Here is a 15,934-nt window from a genome sequence, read left to right on the forward strand (position 1 = left end):
TGTCCGACTTTGGCTCAGATCTCGCAGTTCGTGAGTTTGAGCGCTAGTTGGGCCCTGTGCTGACAGCTCGGAGCCTGGAGCCTGCTTCCAATTCTGTGTCTCCCTCTCTCTCTGCCCCTCCCCCGCTCGCACTCTGTCTCTCTCTTTCTCTCTCTCTCTCTAAAATAAGTAAACATTAAAAAAATGAGAACAGTTATGAAACACCATACATGATTCCATTTACACGAAATGTCTGGAACAGGCAAATCGATAGAAAGTGGATTAGTGGTTGCCAGGAGCTGGGGGTGGGGTGGCGGGAATGGGAAGTGACTGCTAATGGGTAAGGGGTTTCTTTCTGGGGTGATGACAATGTTCTGAGATAAGAGTACGGTGATGGTTACACAATTATGAATACAGTAGAAACCATTGCATTGTATCCTTTCCATGCGTGAACTTTATGGGACGTAAATTATACCTCCATAAAGTTGTCAGCAAGGCCTCAAAGATTTCAGACTTGCATCAGGGTGCTTCTAAGTTTCGAGAAGCAGTAACAGGAAAGAATGGAAACTCCAGGCAGGTCTGCAAGTCAAGAAACAGGTCCCCAGGAGGGCATCTGGGGTACAGGTCTGAGGGGAAGTGTCAAGTAATGTCCCCACGGCTCCGGGTCAGCAACTGAAACTGAACCAGTGTAAAGCAAGGAGGGCACCAAAAGCATGGACCCAGTTTCTGGAGTAGGTCTGCGGCCCCTATCGGAGCTGCGCCAAAGGGTGTAAAGAGAGCATTGCTTGCCAGAGCTGAGCACGGAGGGGTGGGATGGGCCAAGGGCAATGCAGGTGGCTGGCTTGGTATGAAAGTAAAAAGATGTGGGGCGCCTGGGTGGCTCAGTCGGTTAAGCGGCCGACCTCGGCTCAGGTCGTGATCTCGAGGTCTGTGAGTTTGAGCCCCGCGTCGGGCTCTGTGCTGACAGCTTGGAGCCTGGAGCCTGCTTCTGTTTCTGTGTCTCCCTCTCTCTCTGCCCCTCTCCCATTTGCGCTCTGTCTCTCTCTGCCTTTCAAAAATGAATAAATGTTAAAAAAAAAAAAAAAAAAGTAACAAGACGTTCAGGTGATGAGCGAGAACCTGCCTTAAGCTTCCCCAGGTTGTTGACAGAATTCATTTCCTTACAGTTGTAGGCTTTCAGCTAAGGGCCACTCTCAGCTCCAAGAGGCCACCCAATTTCTTGCCAAGTGGGCTTCCCCAACATAACCACTTACTTCTCAAGGGAGCAAGGAGAGTCTCTAGAGCAAGTCTGCTAGCCAGACGAGGTCGTGTATCATATAGTCAGGGGAATGACACTGTCACCTCTGCCATCTTCTACTGATTAAAAACAAGTCACAGGGGTGCCTGGCTGGCTCATTCGGGTAAGCGTCCGACTCTTCATTTCGGCTCAAGTTATGATCTGAGTTCGAGCCCCGTGTAGGGCTCTGAGCCGACCAAGCAGAGCCTGCTTGAGATTCTCTCTCCCCACCCCCTTCCACCCCTCCCCAGCTCGCACGTGCACACTCTCTCTCAAAAATAAATAAACATTAAAGAAAAAACAAAAAAAACAAAAAAAAAGTCCCAGGAAAGCATTACACAGAGGTGTGAACGTCAGGAGCTGGGGATCATGGCACGGGACACACCAAGAGTCCCTCTTCACAATCCTTGCAGAGAAAACATGCCCGCAAGTAACCAAACCATAAAGCAGAATGGAACTAATTCTACAGGATGATCTGGAGGCTTCTTAACCTGTTGTCATTTGAGACCAAAGAGGGCAAAAATCACCAGATGCTTTCTCTGCACTGATATAGCTCGTTGGAAGTTAAATTGCCCTGGAGGTTCCGAACTCCTCTGTGAAATGATGAGATGTTGTCTAAGGTTCTTCCAATGTCCTACGATGACACCTGGCCCACAGTAGGTGTTCAAGAGCACCTGTTCCATAAAGGAAGGGATAAAGGAATGAGCACCGGTACATATTAGAATGCAGACATTTTTTAAGATTAAAAAATGATCGTGATGTCCGGGTAGTGTTTCTCATCTTCTATCCTAAGATTTACACCAAATTTTACTGAATAAAAATGATCGGAAGGGAAAATACTAGATGCTATTTGTTAATTGTCGTAATGGCTCATCCTTAGTCTACCTGGTCCCAGCACCTTTCTTTTTTGAAGGAGTTACACATTCTGTCTCTTCAGCGGCTCGAAAGCCCTACTCTGCATGCTTGTGTCTTATTTTTAGGGGTCCTCCATGTGGGAGACCATCTGAGAACAGAAGCCATGAGCATGGGGCCAATAACTCAACTCTTCTCAAGTTTTCTGGAATCCCTTCCAAGGTGAGCCAGAGCCAGGAAAAGCTGCCAAATTATTGTTATTACTGTTTGAACAGGTAAAATATACACACGATAAACATTTAAGACCATACAAATAGTCCCCTCCTCTGGAGATAAGCACCATCACAGGTTTTGCCGTGTTTCTTTGCATGGACAACCTATGCATATTTAAGCACATACTTATCTATTTTGTATTGCACAAAATAGCAGCATGCATGAAATATCGCTCTGCCTGCTTTCTTTCTGTTGTGATATAAATTGGCCCCTTGTTCTATATCAGAACATAGGGGCGCCTGGGTGGTTCAGTCGGTTAAGTGTCCGACTTGAACTCAGGTCATGATCTCACAGCTCATGGGTTCAAGTGCCGCATGGGACTCTGTGCTGACAGTTCAGAGCCTGGAGCCTGCTTTGGATTCTGTGTCTCCCTCTCTCTCTGCCCCTCCCCTGCTCACTCTCCGTCCCTCTCTCAAAATAAAAATAAAAACATTTAAAAAAACAAGTGTCTGCCTCGTCTTTTTAATGGTTGCATAATAATTCTTTGTAAGGATGTATCAGAATGTATTTAACTAGCTCTCCAATGATGGGAATTTAGGTTGGGTCTGATTTTTGGCTAGTATAAATCATGCCGCAATAATAGCCCTTGGTATTTTTCATTGTGCACTTGTTTGCATACCTTTAGGGTACACTCCTAGAGGTGGTATTGCTGGGCGAAAGGGTATGTGCGGTTTTAATGTCGACAGATAGTGCCCCACTGCAGTCTGCAGGTTTTAGCTGGTAAGGCATCGCGACACGACACTCCCAGCAGTGACACAGCATGGCTGTCACAGAACATCAAAGCTGTCAGATAGCACCTAGTCTCCGCTTCCTCATGGTACAGAGGGAACGAAACCGTTTTGACCGAATTTCTCACGTGCTCTCTATTATCTCTGCACCAATGACCATACAGTCCAGCCTATTCATTTGACAATCATGTGCCTTGGAGCATACTTTTATATACCGTTACATATCCACCAAATTCAGCCCCTAGAGAATACCATTAGCTCCGCTTACTGAGTATCTCCCACACACCCATCAGGCTCCGTGCGTGGATGCCATTAGTCCTCCCTACAAACCTGTGAGGAAGATATTAACATTCCTCTAGATCACAAAACCAAGGCTTGGGGAGATGGACTTTGCCTGAGATCTCTGACACCTAGAAAGCAGCAGAGTCTGGATTCAAACCCACCTCTCTCCCATGAGCAAGCTCGTTCCTGGAAATTGCTTGGCCCCCTGCAGACACTGAGGAAATACGTGAGTGGAGGTTCATGGCCATCTCAAATGACAGCTCAATGCAAGCCAAGTCCAGCCATTGGATGGTTAGTAACCCTCTCTCACTTGCCACGCTGCTCCAACCCTCATTTCCAGTTCCTGGCTATTTGCATTCCACCCAGGTATTTAGAATTTAACTAAATACTGAGTGTTCCGCATAACTGTGTGATCCCTACACAACTCGGAGACCACAGAATGTCTTTCACAGTGGCCAACTTTGGGTGCTATTTGCTATTAAGAAACGGCAGACTTTTACAGAACTTATTGATGAAAGTTGGCTTTACTTACAGCCCTTTGCCTTCCAAGTTATTATGGCAGTCCTGTTTTTAATTTATCTTTTATTTTTATTTTATTGTATTAAAATTTTTTTTAATGTTTTTTTTTTTATTTTTGAAGGAGAGAGAGACAGAGCATGAGCAGGGGAAGAGCAGACAGAGAGGGAGACACAGAATCCGAAGCAGGCTCCAGGCTCTGAGTTGTCAGCACAGAGCCCGACACGGGGCTTGAACTCACAAACCGTGAGATCACGACCTGAGCCGAAGTCAGATGCTTAACCGACTGAGCCACCCAGGCGCCCCTATTTTTAATTTTTTTAATTAAAAAAAAATTTATATATAGAGAGAGAGTGCAAGAGCGTGAGAGAAGAGTGGAGGTGGAGGGTGAGAGAGAGAGAGAGAGAGAGAGAGAGAGAGAGAGAGACTCTCAAGCAGGCTCCACACTCAGCATGGGCTCCATCCCATGACCCTGGGATCATGACCCGAGCCCAAATCAAGAGTAGGACATTCAACTGACTGAGCCACACAGGCATCCATCCCACTGCAGCCCTGTTTTTAATGACTATTTCAGACAATTTTATTCCTACATTTACACAAATTCTTTGATGATCAACTTGCTGACGAAGACGGAAGAGAAAGCAATCAGGGAACTTTGTGAAGTTGGTCCTTAAGTCAAGGAATTAACATACACTCATGCATTTGTCTTTATGTGCAAACTATATCAGGTATTATGATTAAAACTGCATCCCCCACACCAAAAATTCCTTTTAAGGGAATTCCAATTCTCAAAAACATTATCAGCTCGGTGATAAAATCATGTATGTGATGTTCGCTCATAAAGATGTGAACAATATTTAAGATAATAGAAAAAATTGGACATAATCTAAATGTTCACCAATAAGTAAATGTTTAAAATTTTTTTAATGTTTGTTTATTTTTGAGAGTGACAGGGAGACAGAATCTGAAGCACGCTCCAGGCTCTGAGCTGTCAGCACAGAGCCCGATGTGGGGCTCAAACTCACAGACCACGAGATCATGACCTGAGCTGAAGTTAGACCCTTAACCGACTGAGCCACACAGGCACCCCAATAAGTAAATGTTTAAATACAACAGTGTTTCTTCCAATGGAATGGTAGATAGCCATTTAAAAGTTCACATTTCTAAATTAGGTAGAGACATAAAAAAGCTTTTTTTTTTACATTTTTAAAATGTTTATTTATTTTTGATGTCAAGAGACAGAGCATGAGCAGGGAGGAGCAGAGAGAGAGGGAGACACAGAATCTGAAGCAGGCTCTAGGCTCTGAGCTGTCGGCACAGAGCCCGAGGCAGGGCTCAAACCCACGAACCGTGAGATCATGACCCGAGCCAAAGTCGGATGTTCAACTGACAGAGCCACCCAGACGCCCCAAAGAGCTTTTTTTTTTTTAATGTCAAACAACAGAATACCAATAGCATCCATGTTGTGGTCATAATTCCGTAAAAATTCACCCGCTGGGATGAGCACTGGGTGTTGTATGGAAACCGATTTGACAATAAATTATATTTAATAATAAAAAAAATTATGTGAGCATATGGACAAAGCTTTGATGAAACAAGCAGTCATTACGTTAGCTGTATTAGCAAAATGGTCTATGGGTGGTTTATAACTGATTAGGTATTAGAATATTATATTATACATTTTATTTATTTATATTATTTTATTAAAAAATGTTTTTTAATGTTTATTTTATTTTCGAGAGAGAGAGAGAGAGAGCATAGGCAGGGGAGGGGCAGAGAGAGAAGGGTACAGAGGATCCGAAGTGGGCTCTATGCTGACAGCAAAGGAGCCTGATCCGGGGTTCAAACTCACGAACCGTGAGATCATGACCTGATCTAAAGTTGAGGGCTTAACCGACTGAGCCACCCAGGCGCCCCTATACATTTTAAAGTACAAATTATCTCAAAATAAATAAACACTTAAAAAAATACAGTACAAATTAAATCTTATAGTATTGCCTAAGCGCTTAAGGGACTCAGAGTCTAAGCAGTAAACCTAGGTGTTTAGGCAAGGATAAATCTTGTCTCCCTCACTTGCTTGTACGAGGATGGATGCAGATGTGGCAAGCCACGTGACAGGAAAAAAATCTTTCTCTCTGTGAATGGGTCTTCTAAAGAAAAACCTGAGGGGTTACGAATTCGTGACGACCTTGTCATGCTCCCTTGGTAGTATAGGCTTCATTACCACCATCCTGTAATCACACCTAAACTGCCGCCCTTGATCTATACTGGCCATGTTATCACTGCCACCTCTCCTAGACCAACGGTGAAGATCAGCCTGGGGGTTAAATGGGTTTGCCTTATATCCGCAATCTGAAGGCTGTTGCTCTATCTCTGTGTCTCATCTTTATTGGGTTTCAGTAGTTGCAGAGGCTTTGTCCCATTATAATCCAGTTGTAAGAATCATGTCCGTTTTAAGTCTTTTTTAGAAACCCACCAAAAAAGGGGGTGGGGGGAATCTATGCTAGAATTCTAATTCCCAAGTAAGAAATCCGAACTCTGTGATTCCAAGCTGCCCCCTTTTGAGGAATTTTTTAAGCCAGAGAAATGACACAACTCAAAATCGCTATTTGATGTAAGAAACGCAAAATAGTTAACAGAAGAAATAAATCACTTGTTAATCCTGTTCAAGGCTGATAGGACATCTCTGGAATGATTTGGGGACCCATGTTGCAATTATAATCTGTTCTCATCTTTTCCTTAAGAAACAGGAGTAAGGAAATCGCTGTAGCAAGACTAAGGCTGAAACACAACCCTTAGTTTAAAAATGCTCATTTCAGGGGCACCTGGAGGCTCAGTTGATTGAGCGTCTGACTCTTGATTCTTGTTTTCAGCTGAGGTCATGATCCCAGGGTCGTGGGATCAAGCCCGAGCATGGAGACTGCTTAAGATTTTCTCTCTCTTCCTCCCTCTGCCCCTCTCCCTTGCTTGTGCTTTCTCTGTCTCTCAAATTAAAAAAAAAAAGAAAAAAAGAAGTTCATTTCAGCTACTGTGGAATCAGGCACAGCTTGAAGTTCGATTTTTTCCTGAAGAATGAGAGTTGGCAACCAACCTCTGATCAAGCCACGACATTATACCAGCCTCTAGGGTTTCTAAAAATGGTTTAATCACAGCAGTACATCCCTCAGAATGTCTTTTAAAAAACTCTTCTTAAAAATGTTTTTAATCACCATTAATCTTACTATTTGGCTCAGTCTACTAAAAAATAACATATGCAAACCCTCGACCCAGCAGTTCTACTCCTAAGGTTATACCCAACAGAAACACACATATGTTCACGAACAAAACGCGTACTAGAATATTCACAGCAGCACTATTCATGATAGTCTCAAACTGGAAACTCCCCAAATACCCATTAACAACACAATGGATACTACGGTACATTTACACAATGGGACAATATATAGCAATGAAAATGAGCAAATGAAATGCAACAAACATAACACTGAGCAAAAGAAGCCACCCATGAAAAAGTGTCAACTGTAAGGATTCCATTTGTAAAATAGTTCAAAAACAGGCAAAGCTGATCTGTGCTGTAAGAAGTCAGGAGGGTGGTTATTAACCCTGGAGGAAGGACAGTGACTGGGAGGCGACTTAAGAGGGAGACTTTGGGGGGACGACTGGCTGGCTTAGTTGGTGGAGCACATGACGCTTGATCTCAGGGTTGTAGATTTAAGCCCCACACTGGACGTAGAGATTACTTAAAAAGGGAGGGGGAGGCAAAGGGCTTTGGGGTACTGGTAATCTATTTCTTGGCCTGGTGCTGATCACCTGGGTATGTTCAGTTTGCAAAAATTCATTATGCTATATGCTTATGATTCATATATTTTCTAGGTATCTGTTATAATTCACCAAAGACTTTAAAAAACGAGTATTTTCAAAATACACCCTCACCCCACCCTCCCAAAGTCACCATCTTAAGCCTATGTATTGCCCACACCCTTGGCAATAGGGCGAACTTAGAATGATCCAAGTTGAGTTTCACATGTATTGCAAACACGGCTAAAAACACCATTGCATGAAAAAAATTTGGAGGCTATGTTTGAATTTTATAACAGAATGAACCTATCAATCCACAAAGACAAATCTGGATGAAGTGGTAAAAATGAGAAAGGAGGGGACCTCTCCATCAATAGTGGATCGTGCCCCGCAGAGGGACAAAGGGAAGGGCAGGACCAGACAAAAGCAGGGAGAATAAAGACCCAAAGCCTGAGAAATTAGAGTGAGCCCATGGCGGATTTGAAATTAACAAAGGGGCTGCCTGTCAATGGACACTGAAGTGACACAAAGATGGTGTGACTGAGTACTGGGCATTGCTGGTGTGTGGGAGACACATTCACAGGGAGTTGAGGCAGTGACAGACCCCGAAAAACTTTGCTGCCAATGAAAACGGACAGATGTTGGGGGTGGGGAAGGACACAACACTCAGTTCAGAACGTAGATACTCTTCTTTTCTCAAGAGAATCTCCTCATTCATAAAACCTCAGCTTCACTTGAGCCAAAGGATTTTCAATTTAAATGGGGAGCCAGAGGTCTCAATGGCTGGAAAATCCTGTAACACATCATCTAGATCATTCACTCAGCCGTTCTTTCAACGTTACTGAATGCTCACTCTGAGCAGTATTTCATGCTAGAAGCTATGTGGATGAAAAAGAGGTCCAGGTATTATTTTAAACAAGAGGAGGGAGAACCATTTTGTCACAGAACAGCTCACTGCTAAATTCTTTCGTTGACTGTAAACCTTACACCCACCAGGTAAGGTTCTTGGTTGGAGTGGTGTTTCAAAAGCCTGGACTCTGTGGGCGCGCCTGCGTGGCTCAGTCGGTTAAGCGTCCTACTCTTGATTTCATCTCGGTTCATGATCTCACGATTTGTGAGATGGAGCCCAGCCCCGGGCTCTGCGTTGACTGTGCGGAACCTGCTTGGGATTATTCCTCTCCCTCTCTCTCTCTCTCTCTCTGCCCCTACCCTGCTCACACACTCTTTCTCTCTCTAAGTAAGTAAGCAAATAAATAAATAAATATTTAAAAAAAAAAAAAAAAGCAGGGGCGCCTGGGTGGCTCAGTTGGTTAAGCCTCCGACTTCAGCTCAGGTCACGATCTCACGGTCCGTGAGTTCGAGCCCCGCGTCGGGCTCTGGGCTGATGGCTCAGAGCCTGGAGCCTGCTTCAGATTCTGTGTCTCCCTCTCTCTCTGCCCCTCCCCCGTTCATGCTCTGTCTCTCTCTGTCTCAAAAATAAATGTTAAAAAAAAAAAAAGCATGGACTCTGTGATGGTTGGTTTCTTATGTCAACTTGGCTAAGCTATAGTATAGTATAGTATAGTATAGTATAGTATAGTATAGTATAGTATGGTGTAGTTATTCAATCAAACACCATCTATATATGTTGCTGTCAAGATATTTTGTAGATGTGGTTAACATCTACAATCAGTTGACTTTAAGGAAAGGAGGTTTTCTTCAGTAATATGGGTGGGCCTCATACAATCAGTTGAGAGGCCTTAAGAGAAAAACCGAGGTTCCCTTGAGGAAGAAGAAATTCTGTCTTCAGACCTCAACATCAGTTCCTGGCTGAGAGTTTCCACCCTGCTGGCCTGCCCTAGGCATGTCAGACTTGCCAGACCCCACAATCATGTAAGATAACCATTACTGGTTCTCTTTCTCTGGAGAACCTCAAGTCATACAGACTCTAAGCAGACCCCTGGGGTTTGAAGGTTGGCTCTGCGACTCCTCTAGCTGGGTGATTTCTGTACTGAAAGCTGGGGATAATAATAGTACTTAATTCATAGGCACTAGAACAACCCCTAGCACAGAGTAAGTGCTTGGAAAGTGTTTGTTAAATAAGTAATTCCGTGATGCTGAGTTTATTTCTTAGCTGGAAAACTGCAGATATTTTTATTCCCAACAATTACCATCAACCAAACACGAACACTCTTTCCCACACCAAAACCAGAACAGCCTTGGAACAACAGCCCCTCACCAGTACCTGATCTTCTAGATGATGAAGGGGCAGGTGAAATGCCAGGCCAACACCACACATTGTGATGATTTGGCAAAGCTGGAATCAGAGCACTTCTGGAACATTCTTAACTACAAGTTCTCAGCTGCTGACAACAGCTGTGCTTAAAGAAGCTCAGACTCAGCACAGAGCTATTCCTACTATTTGCAAGGGTGGGGGTTCATGAAGTGGTCCTGATCATTCTTTCTGTTCCCACTGGTGATACCCCACTGCAGCCTGCCCCAGCCCCTTGCAATGAAAGACTAGATGGGGGAAAACGTGGGGTGCCTGGGTGGCTCAGTCAGTTAAGCATCTGACTTCGGCTTAAGTCATAATCTCAGGGTTCTTGGGTTCGAGCCCCGGGTCGGGTTCTGTGCTGACAGCACAGAGCCTGGAGCCTGCTTCAGATTCTATATCTCCCTCTTTCTCTCTTCCTCCCCTGCTTGTGCTCTCTCTCTCTCTCTCTCAAAACTAAATAAATGTTAAAAAATAAATAAATAAACATTTAAAAAATAAAATAAAAAATAAAAAAAATTAAGGCAAAGTGATCCTAAAATTATTTCTCATTTATTCGCTAGAAGTGCAATAAAATCAAACACCTTACTTGTTATTCTCATTTGATTTCACATTATGCCAGCTTCTTCCTACAGGTTTTCATGCTGACAAAGATTTTCTGTATTATTGTTCTCCTATAGGTTCCTGTGTACTAAGTCTTACAAGGCGTTTCTGAAATTCTTTTCTTTTTTTTTTTTTTCAATGTTTATTTATTTTTGGGACAGAGAGAGACAGAGCATGAACGGGGGAGGGGCAGAGAGAGAGGGAGACACAGAATCGGAAACAGGCTCCAGGCTCTGAGCCATCAGCCCAGAGCCTGACGCGGGGCTCGAACTCACGGACCGCGAGATCGTGACCTGGCTGAAGTCGGACGCCTAACCGACTGCGCCACCCAGGCGCCCCTGAAATTATTTTCTTATAGCTCGGAAAACAAAAATGAACAGGATCAGATTCTATCAGAATTTGGTTAATTTTTACACCAGCAAGATAGACAGGTTTTTAGATTTTTTTAAAGTAATTTCTACACCCAAAGTGGAGCTTGAACTCACCACCCCAAGATCAAGAGTCGCATGCTCTACTGACTGAGCCGGCCAGGCACCCTGGGTCTTAGATACCAAGCGTCCAGCTCTTGGTTTTGGCTCAGGTCGTGATCTCACAGTTTGTGAGTTCGAGCCCCAAGTTGGGCTCTGCGCTGACAGCGGGGAGCCTGCTTGGGATTCTTTCTCTTCCTCTCTCTCTCTGCCCCTCTCCAGTTCATGCTCTCTCAAAATAAATAAACTTAAAAAAATAATAATACCGACTTCTCTGGCTCTGTATAATTATCTAAATCCTCATTTACTCCAGAGATGTGGCCAGTTGTGATGGCCCTCGGCCTACAGTTCCCTGGAGCTTTCTTTATGTAGGATCATGCTGAATCCTGGGTCAGAGGAGCAGTTATTATTATTTTTTTAATGTTTATTTATTTTGAGAGAGAGAGAGAGAGAGAGAGAGAGACTAGTGCGAGTGGGGGAGGGGCGGAGAAAGAGGGAGACACAGAATCCGAAGCAGGCTCCAGGCTCCGAGCTGTTAGCACAGAGACCGATGCGGGGCTCAAACCCATTAACCACAAGATCGTGACCTGAGCTGGAGTTGGACACTTAACTGACTGAGCTACCCAGGCGCCCCCGAGGAGTGGTTATTAAGGAGGGAAAACTCCCAGGTATCCATGGTAGAAGGACAGAGAGGTGTGGAGGTACCACAGAGGAAGTCAACACCAAGTCCCCAAACTTAACTTCTGCCAATTGTGTATGCTCGCCTTGCTGCGGAACCATTCCCATAGGAGGAAATGCACAGTGCATAAAGCATATTGAAACTATCCTGGCTTACAACTCCATCTTGGAGGGGCTATGCTGAAAACAGTCAGGTTCATGTCCTATGAACATCTTGTATATACCTAGCCAAGGTCCCCGAGGTCAGGGAGATGGAAGTTAACAATGGCACCCCGGAATTCTGGGGTCGCCTGATTCTTCCCTCTGCGCCCTGTCTCCCGGACATTTTCACAGGAGGTAGGAGAAGGATGCTGCTTTCTCTCCATCTTCCCTATACAAATGGGCTGGTCATACGGATACTGGCCTTCCTCATCTGTGGACTCATCTGTGGAGGAAACTATTGGGATGGATGTTCACACAGGGCTCAACAGGTTTACACCTTTAAATAAACCCGTAAAATTCTTTCAAAAAGAATAAACCAACAAAACATTCCCTTCTGAAACTTTCCCCCTTGGGTACGACATGAAGACACATTTCCTCCTGGAGCTCTTTCATAAGAAGAAAACCTCTGTGTCAGATTGTAGGTTTTCCAATATTAAGATTCCTGGTTTTCATCTACTCTAGAGATAGGTCTATTAACTTAGTTTAAATCATTCAGTGAACAGCATTCCAATTAATCCTTTCAGACCAGTTTTGTAAATTCTGAGAGGCACCTCTTAAAAACACCATCCTTGAAAACCAGCAAGATACAGCCGACTGCTGCTTTCCTATGGCCACTCGGTATTGCCCAAATCGGAGGCTTTCGGGTTGGCAACTATCGAATATTCTGGGCAAGAGCCAACAGTGATATCACAGCCTTATGCACCAACCTTACGCATCAACCTGGTTAAGAAAGAAAATCCTGGGGTTTCAAGGCTAGAGAGAGCCAAAGGCTCATCAGTTAACGGCAAATACAAGTCACAATGATTGAGTCCTATGATGCTCTGTCTTTTATCCAAGCTTCCTTCACTCTAAATAAAATAAAATATGAATAAAAGAAAACAATCCTTCTGCCTTGCCCTCCCTACACATCTTTTTTGTTAAATGAATGACAATTTAAAAGTAGAAGCCTGATGCCAAAGAGTCACCTCTAATATAAGCTAAACAATGATTAAAGAAAACCTATAAAATGAAATTTTAGGATTGGGTAATCCTTTCACATGTCAAGATGCTGCAGCCTGGCATGAAAGATGCTTACACAGCCAGCAAGACTATGAGCGCATGGAAAGGTCTGCTGAGCCCTGGTTTGTGCTTCCATTTCTGTTCATCCGCTTTCCCATGGGCAAGCAGCCACCTCCTATCACAGAGCCGTCCCTGTCTTAGGTCAGCAGACAATACAGGCAAAATCTGCAAAGGATGGACACACTGGCTTGGGTGTGGTCACTGGCAATGGGAAGCTTTGGTCCCCAGGCTGCAGGCTGTAAAAGCCGAGAGCCGCACCCTTGGCGGGTAATCTCCAAAAGCCACTTCTCCGTTTTTTGGTTTGTTGTTTGTTGTTTTTAACCACAATCCGCACCAATCCTGACTGCTCCTTCTATGAACACACAGCAGACCTTAGACGTGAGCCCGCAGACAAAGCCGACTGCTCAAAGGGGCTCGCTGTGCACGGAGGCAACCTCCAGGTCGCCGCCGGGCCGCCACGCCACGTCTGGGCTCCTGCTCAATAGCAAGGGGCAGGCGGCGGCGCGGAGGCACCCAAAGCCGGTGGCGGCGGCTTTCAGCCCGCCTCACAGTCTGGGGGGACGCGCGACTCACACCAGGGAATTAACAGCGGGGCTTGGTCCCCAACGCAAACCCCAAAAGACGAGCGCACGCCCTGAGATTTCTACCAGAGCATTTTCTGCACCAGAAAACTGAACACTTGAAATTCTGGGGATGGGGGGGGCTGGTACGGAGTCGCGTGGATACCAGTGCCGGCTATTGTTCTCCGGGTCTCTCCGGCGGGAGACTTCCCCCATCCCGCCTCCCTGCCAGCATCTGCCACTGGACCAAGCCTTTCAGCTCCGCGAAGAAAAGGGTGTGCCTGCGGCGCTGCGGATTATCGCAAAACCTTAAGCTAGTCCCTACGGGCTGTGTCAGGCCGGGAGACAAAGCTCCTAGTGGGGACAGCTCAGCCCAGTCTCGGATCCGCCATCCTAGGTCGGTTGCCATTCCAAGGGCCACGCCCAGCTGGCCACCTGGACCGCCAGGATCCCCAGGCTCCACGCCTGGAGCAGAGGGTCTTCAGGCCCGAGACCCGCCTCCCAGCCGCCCACCCCCTCCCTTCCCCGGAGACCTTCCTCCACTGGGAGACCTCCCTCCCCAGAGAGGCCCTCCCCCGGCCGGCGCGGGTCTCCTCCTCCCCGGCGTCTACCCTCTTCAACCCCGGCGGTCTCCACCCTGCAGCGTCTGCCCTCCCATCCTCATTCTTCCTCAGTCCCAGACTCGCCCCGCCTCGCGCCACCTGCACCGCACTCTTCCCTCCCGCCTCAGACCCGCCCCCCGCCCCCTCTCTCTTTCCTCCTCCAACCCTGGTCTCTACTTCCCCCACCACCCAGACCCAGTCACCTGTCCCCACCCAGCTTCCCCATCTCCCCGTCTTTGCCCAGACGGAGGCCCCGCGTCTGCCTCTCCCCATTCCAGCTTCTCTCAGGCTCGGGCTCTTGCCCCTCCCCAGGCCTGGGGCGTCGGTGTCTGTCGCCCACCAAGATCGATGCTGCGGGGAGAGATCCCGCAATGGGCTCCAGCGAAGGGACCCAGCTCGGCGCCCGCTCTGGGGCGGGCAGCCACAGGCGGCCTTTGTAGTTCAGGCAGGTGCCTCGGAGGCGGCAGGCGAACCGTCCTTAGGCGACCGCTGCGTTAGCCAGTCGAGTGGAACAAGCCGTCGGGTCTGGTACAGGCTGGGCAAATCCCAACCCGGAGGCGAGATGGACGCAGGGTGTGTGTGCCGGTGGTGATGGGGGGCCAGAGATAGCGCCGATCTAGGGACTCGCGCAGGACGGGCCCGTAGCCAGAGAAGCCCCCGCCCAGCCTCCAGCCATTCACTGCACCTCGACGAGAGAGGCTGGGCACCTACTATGTGCTAAGAGTGAAATCCCTTCAACCGAGCCGTCTCCTCACCTCAGTTCTTTGCAATCCCACAAGCACACATGAAACGCCTACTATGAGCCAGGCACTGCACGGCGCTCCGTGGGCGTACAAAGAGGACCCCATTCCGGCCTCAGTGTAGCCCCGATGGCCGCCCCAATCCCAAACCACACCTCCCGCCGCGTCCCCTGCAGCGGGGCCCCTGGGCGCACCCCTATTCCTGCCCTTTTGTGCGCCTCCCAGAAAAACAGAGGCCACGAGATGGATGTCCCAGCCCAGGGAAAATAAGCCCACCGCCCGCCCCGCCATCACGCACTCCTCCGGGATGCTGCGGCTGCGAGGGTCCGTCGGTCGGTCCGTCTCTCCTCGGTCTTGACGCGGCGCAGGAGCTGCGGGTGCTCGGGGCGGCGGCGGCAGCACGCGCGCTCGCTCGATCGCCGCCTTGGCGCGCGGGGCGCTGGAGTCGGAAGCCGCGGGCTGGGGAGGGGACGTGGGTGGGGCTGGAGGCGGTCTGGGCCAATCACCGACCCGACGTCTCCTCCCCAGTGCTCCCCCACCTCGCGCTAGCAGGTTAGGGGGAGGCGGGGACAGGCGGCGCCCCGCATCTTCGCCGCCGCGCGCGGCCGCAGCCTTGGGACTACAACTCCCGACAGGCCCTGCTGCAGGGCCGGGGTCCGAGAGGGGAAGGAGAGTGAGGCCGGAGAACCCGCCGACCCCCCGCGCGCCCTTCTCCGCGTTCCTTTGGGTTTCCATGGTGACTCACTACACTTCACAAAGCCCCAGCGCTCACACGCGCTGATGCACGAGTCCCCTGGGAGGGCTACGGGGCGGGTCCCTAGGATACACCGCCTTCCCTCCCCTCCCCCTCCCTGCAGGATCCCACCCGAGGGGTTGAAACAATGCCCCGGCCGCTGCCGGGCCTGCCCTTTGCCGCCTAGTTCCCTCCAAGACCCAGTGTGAGGCCTCTAAAGTGGGCGCTCGGCGGGACTGCACGATGGAGAGGACCGGGTGGTCGTTACAGCGAAATGTTCTGACGTACGGTACACAGTGGACGGACACTCGGGGCCAACTAAGTTCGCGTCTGTCC

At 47.9% G+C, this 15,934-nt stretch overlaps 1 protein-coding gene across 3 annotated transcripts in view; it reads right to left on the reverse strand.

Annotated features, from left to right (window-relative positions):
• The window catches only part of DPYSL5 (dihydropyrimidinase like 5), a 101,538-nt gene extending 86,059 nt beyond the window's left edge, over positions 1–15,479 (reverse strand). For 2 of the 3 annotated variants that reach the window (XM_053201111.1, XM_053201110.1), the window contains exon 1: positions 15,164–15,479. The gene's annotated coding sequence lies outside the window, so the exon portion shown is untranslated. The remainder of the gene's footprint in view (positions 1–15,163) is intronic. The other variant, XM_027033384.2, reaches the window with a different exon arrangement.
• Between the last annotated feature and the right edge of the window lie 455 nt (positions 15,480–15,934).

The sequence above is a fragment of the Acinonyx jubatus genome, chromosome A3 (assembly GCF_027475565.1).
Source record: "Acinonyx jubatus isolate Ajub_Pintada_27869175 chromosome A3, VMU_Ajub_asm_v1.0, whole genome shotgun sequence".
Taxonomy (NCBI): Eukaryota; Metazoa; Chordata; class Mammalia; order Carnivora; family Felidae; genus Acinonyx; species Acinonyx jubatus.